Source organism: Sylvia atricapilla, unplaced genomic scaffold (assembly GCF_009819655.1).
Source record: "Sylvia atricapilla isolate bSylAtr1 unplaced genomic scaffold, bSylAtr1.pri scaffold_101_arrow_ctg1, whole genome shotgun sequence".
Taxonomy (NCBI): domain Eukaryota; kingdom Metazoa; phylum Chordata; class Aves; order Passeriformes; family Sylviidae; genus Sylvia; species Sylvia atricapilla.
In genome coordinates this window covers 65,584-71,732 of record NW_027077029.1, presented here as the reverse complement: position 1 = coordinate 71,732, position 6,149 = coordinate 65,584, and positions in this window count along the sequence as shown.

Here is a 6,149-nt window from a genome sequence, read left to right as displayed (position 1 = left end):
CAAGTGGTGTCCAAATGGTATTTCTGTTTCCAAATCAACTCAGTCACAAAGAAAGAGCAGGAACACATACAAAATCAAGGTTAGGTGACACCCAGGGACAAACTCTATTTACGTGCCAGGTTGGTCAGGTAGTAGCTGGAAAAACCAATGCCATAAACAGTGCAAACTACAGCAGCGAGTTGCCCAATCATTGTGGCAACTGCTGTGCAAGTCTGCAAACTGTGGTCAAACTCTAGAAAAAAGCAAATCTCCTGTCAGTGTGCAGCTGCCCACTGACAAAAGCCTGAAGCAGCAGGAGGACGCTCCTGCACTGAGCAAGCCCAAGAGCTGCTCTGACACCCCTGAGGCCTTCCGTGCACCAAGGCAACCTTGTGATGTCCCCACGACCACGTGGCGACCGTGCCCTGACATCACAAAGCAAACGCTCTGTGATGGTCTGTGAATTGATGCCATGGATGGACTGATGTTTGTGTAGGCCTCGGCTGCGTTTTTACCTCTGTTCCCCCTGGGCTGCCTTTTCCAGCTCTTGTTTGTCCCCCTGTGCCCCTGTGTCCCCTGTGGCTGGGCTGGTCCCAGCTGGCGGCCGGGCGGAGCAGCAGTTCCAGCCCCGGGTGTCCCTGGAGCGCTGGGAGCTGCCGGTGGCCCCAGGCACTGTCCCCTGAGGAGCTGCTGAAGGACGGGGACACACAGGGGGCTGAGGGGGCTGAGGAGGCGCTGACGCTGCAGGGACGGTGACCTTGAGCTGCTGGGGGCACTGAGGGCTGTGGGGGAGCAGAGGGCCATGGTGGCACTGAGGGGACAGGGAAGTGGCACAGGCTGAGGGGGTGGCGGCTCTAAGGGGCCGGGATGGGTCAGAAGGGATGGAGTGGGGTGAGAGGACTGTGAGGGGCTGAAGAAACCAAAGGGGGCCGGGGCTTTGCCCAGGGGACGGTGGGGCTGAGGGGATGGAGGGGCCAGCAGGGAGCACAGAGGGCTCCGGGCCTGCAGCTCTGCCAGCCCTTGGCACCAATTCCAGAGGCTCCACTTTGGCCACAGCTGCCCTGCAGACCTTGAGGACAATTGCAGACTGCCGGGAGGCAGCGGGGAGAAGCTGAAGGCCACCAGCTCCAGCAGGGACCAGGGAGCTGCTGCTGCCAGCCCAGAGCCCGGCTGAGGCCGCAGGGCCGGTGGGGCAGGTGGGGCTGAGGGTGGCCTGGGCTTTGGCCGTGGGCTTGGGCCAAACTTCTTCTTCCTCACCCTCCTGGGGAGGCGCTGGGATTTGCCCTGCCCTGGCTGAAGGGCAGCTGCTGCCAAGGGAAACGTCCCGACCCTGACTCAGTGTTCCCTTTGCTTCCCACATGTCCCACCTGCTGTCCCTGCCCAGGAGAGCTGCTCTGCACGGGAGGAAGCAAGGACAGAGTGAACGGCCTGGAAGATGGGGCGGCTGGAATCCCTCAGCTTAGAGTTCTGTTTGAAGATATATGGACTTGGACACAGAGAGGAATAATGATATGGATATTTATATATGTGGGTTGCTGATTGTATAGGAATATTTCTATATGTATGTCATTATATTTATGGATGTATGCCATGTATATATGTGTGTGTATATATGCATACATGTTTGCAATTATATATGTATATATGTATGTAAGTATATGCATATATAAGTGTGCTGTTCTATGTGTGTTTAGTTCTATTTCCTATGAATACACTTGTGTAGGTATTTAGATTTATGCAGTTGTAGTTCTATAGCCTTTTAAATAGGTATATTGGTATTTCTAGAAATAAATATGTCTAGTTTTATATTTACATATGTGCATTTTCTTCTTATGTTGAGATGGTTATATCTGTATATTTTTCGATTTAAACATGTATGGAGATGTAGAGTTGTAGTAGTGTATCAACTTAGATATTGCTGGTGGGCTATTTAGATAGAAATACTGATATTTTTGTATTCCTAGTTGGGTATTAGGCTTCTAGTAATATGTAATAAATGAAGCTGTTAAAAACCTGATTGATCTTTGTGTACAGTGAGTTGTTGTAGAGGTTGGCAATAAATTAAGTTTTTCTTAACTGAAGTGGATATTTGTATATTTTTACATAATGTTGTAAAAATCTAATTAATTCTTTTTTATCCTAAATAAAGATATATAGATAAATTGATTATATAGTTGTATATTTTCAATGCAGTCTTAGGAATTTGTAATAAATGACAATTTTCATGTGAAAACAATTCTTGTGTATTTGTTGCTCAGCAGTGCAGCTGCAGCCACCTGCAAGAAATTACAATTGTCAGCTGTGATGGGTCTTTTGTGATTTGTGCTGTCCAGAGCAATGAGCAGATGTAAAGGCTGGAGGATTTTGTCCATGGAATTCTCCAGCCATGCCCAGCACATTCCCCACTTGCACTCAGGCTGGGAAAGGCAAGCAGAGATTTGGGATGGCAGCAGAGCCACATGTTGGCCAAGAACTCGCTGCAAAGGCTGCTGAGAAAACTCCGGGACTCCATGGAGCATCCAACTCCAACCAGAGACACCCAGGGAGGACAAATCCACCCCCCATGCCACGGGCAGCTCTTCAGGATGCGCTCCAAGTGTCCCTCTGAGGGTCATCCTGGAGCCCAGAAGCCAACAGGGATCCTGAGCCAGCTCTGCTGCCTTTGGCAGCACTTTGGCAAATGAGCTGCAGCAAGGGGGAGGCAGCAGTGACAGTGACTGCTGCAGGCTGGGGATGAAGGAAGGGCCATGGACACAGGTGCTGAGATGCTGCAGAATGCACAAGGATGGTGGAGAACTGGCAAGCAACAAGTTCTCACAGCCACGACAGTGATGGAAGCCCTTGGTGTGAAGTTCCCTGGAGGAACTCCCAGGGGAGCTGCTGCTCGGATCAGCAGCAGCAGAAGCCAGCAGGATCTGCTCCTTTTCCTGGCTCTGTGTGCAGGGCACAGGCTGGGATGGCCCCTGCTCCCACAGAGCCCTTGCCCATGGAGGCTGCAGGCTCAAAGCAATCCCACTGCAAAGAGAGGCTTTGCAGCTGCAGTCCAGTGCCCTTGTGTTCTGGGCTGGAATGGCTCTCATGCCAAAGCACAGTAGGTAACCAGGGCATGGGGAGGCAGAGCCTTTAGAGGGAAGGAGACATCAGGCACCCCCATGCCTCCAACTCCTTCAGCTCTCCTCTTCTGTAGAATGAGAAATAAGCAAGCTGGGGAGAGGCCCATGCAGTCTTTTGAGAAAACATGGTGCCTAACAAGTCCTGAGGGAGAAGAAAAATAGGGAGCAACCTTGCCTTGTTTTCATAGCCTGCATCTTGTGCAGAGGAGACAATGGGATGTATAGGAGGGGAGGGGGGGAATAACTGTGATAACCAAGTCTGCCAAGCTGTGTACTGATGGACTCTGTAGCAGTGAACATCACAGGTCATGCCAGGTTCTTATTCAGCATCATGACACACTGCTGCTCCATGGCAAAACTGCCTCAGTGTTGTGAAATGTGGGGTTGTGTTTTGTGTCAGGTAAGAAAAAAAGAAGGTGGCCTGTGTAGTTGTTGTGAAATGTGTGCAACGAGACCATGGGACAGTTATCCAAACGAGTTTTAATGAACAAACGGAAAAAGCATAGGAAGAGGCTTATTGGAGAAATATTTTGCATGCTTCTAAATGAATAATGGGAGTTTTAAAGTTTTCACAATGAAGGATTTAAGATTTTTTTAGACCTTTAGCATGTAGGATAGAAGAATGTGGAAGGAGTATTATTTGCTTCGATACAAATATATTACAAGCTTTGAGCTGCTTTGCAGTAAGAGGTTTTGAACTATAGTTTTAGAATATATAAAAGGAGTGGTAATCACTTAAATCAAAGAAGGGAGTGAGCTTATCCCAAGCTAAAAATTGAGGATCCTGGAAAGGAAAACTGGACTCCACCATCACAGATGTATGATCCTGGTAAGGGAAGCTAGACATCACCCTCACTGATTTACCATCCTGGAAAGGAGTACTGGAGCTCACCATAACCGATGTAGGGAAGCTAGACATCACTCTCACTGACTTACAGCCCTGGAAAGAGAAGCTGGGCCTCACCATCACTGACGTATGATTCTGGAAAAGGGAAACTGGAAATGCCCATCACTAATTTACAACCTTGGGGTATAGAAATTCAACATCACCAAGAGGAACCTATCACAATGAGGTCTAGAAATCAGACTTCACCAAGAGAAACTACAGGAGGAAACCACAAAAAAAAAACCTGCTGAGAAGTGCTTATGAAGTTGCTCAAAAAATACCAGCAAAAATCAGCACCCAACCTGCAGCAGGAGGGGAAACCCCCACTGTACCCAGTGTGCTGCTTTGTTCACATTTTCTCACTTGAATTAATGAATTATTAAATTGATTGTTGCTTGATCTATTGGCTGAGTCAAGCTCTTTTTTTTTACACTGTGGAGAAAATCAGCTTAATTTTGTGTAAGTTTAAGTAGATGTGGTGAGAAACAGTAGCATGGGTTAAAACAGGTTTTCTAACCTCATTATCCACAGGAAATTTTGTGTTGTGTTTTCTTCATTGTATGCACAACATTTTTGAGTTGTTCTGTATCCTACAGGGAGGTATCCACTAATGACTAAAAAAAAAAAAGGGATTATGGCATTCATTCTCTTTTAACACATATTTGCACTAAGCTGTAGCTTCAACTTAGTAAGGAAAAGGATAGATTTTCTTTAGTTGTGCAGTGTGGAATAAATGGTGTAGGAACAGCCACAATCCAAGCTGTAAGGACAGAGTGTTCTTGGTCTTACCAGGACATTGTGGACAAGAAAGCCCCACAATCTTCATGATTCACCTCTTAGGGTAAAACCAGAATGGTTCCTGGTGTCCAACTTACAGGGGATGGAAATAACAAATGTCCCTGGGCTGGGGCAGAAGCCTGGGAGTCAAAGGCCTGGAAGAAGACACCTGGCAAAGCCAGCCCAAGGGGCAGGCAGGCTTTTGGCTCAAGGCAAGAGGGAGCCTGTGCTGCCAGCACGGGAAGGGACTCCAGGCACAGGAGCTGGCCGGCGGCAGGAGCAGCTCCTGCTGTCACTGCCAGGGAAGGACTGGCAGCACGCAGGAGCAGCGGGCACACTGCTGATGGACAGCTGGCAAGTTGGAGCGGGCCAGCCGAGGAACAAGAGAGGTGCTGCTGGTTGGAAAAGTCGTTTGTGACATGGCTGGATCAGTCTCACCAATGTCAGTGTTACAGTCCGTGCCATCATGCCAAATGCCTTCCACCACAAAGACCCCATGTGCCAAGCAGAAGCAGCAGCAGCCCTGATACAATGCATTCTATTCCTAAATCATCCAACCAGCTACAAACACGATGCTATTCCTGTCTTTTTGCCCTTATCCTGGTCTAAAAGAGTTGTGGGACAATGGGGTCATTTCTTACACAAGGCCTACACCTACAGCCTGTCTATTCTGTCCAGCAATGTCAGCAATGCTCTGGTATGTTTATGTCATGTCTAAGACAGTTAACTTAGTAAAAGGTAATGCTACTGAACTTTAAACTGGACTTTGAGCCTTTCTATCAACTAATACAGTCTCTTATTTTCTTAAGACACTTAAGGCATATTTTTATTCAATTTTACTCATAAATTTACTCTTATTTTACTTACTGAAATAAAACTTACATTCCAACTTCATGTCTGTGTGACTTCATGTATCTCCAAGGGTTTCAAACCAAACTTTGTATTCTTTTCTCCCTCTCAGCCTGTGTGCACGGAGTCCTGGGAGATTTCTATCTGCTTTCCAACAGGGCTCGGACATGACTCCATGGGTCCCTTCTCTCCTCATCCCAGGTCTCCACAAAGTGCAGGTGGTTTCCAGCTGTGACCTCCTGTCCAATGGAGAATCCCTGCATCCCACAGGTATGGCTACAACGGGTGGGATTTCATCTCCTTCCAGCTGGGATCCGGGAGCTTTGCAGTGTCCCATGGTGCCACTGGATCACCCAGAGGTGCTGGGAATCCAAAGGGATCATGGTGGAGCAGATGAAGCTTTACCTGGACACACCTCTGTGGAAGAGAACCAAAAAGACATTAGATATGGTTGGGAGGCTCTGGAGCACAAAGGTGGGTGTGGGAGGGGAAGGGGAATTCCTACGGGAATGTGGCATTCAGAAATGGGGAGACTTGGGAATGCA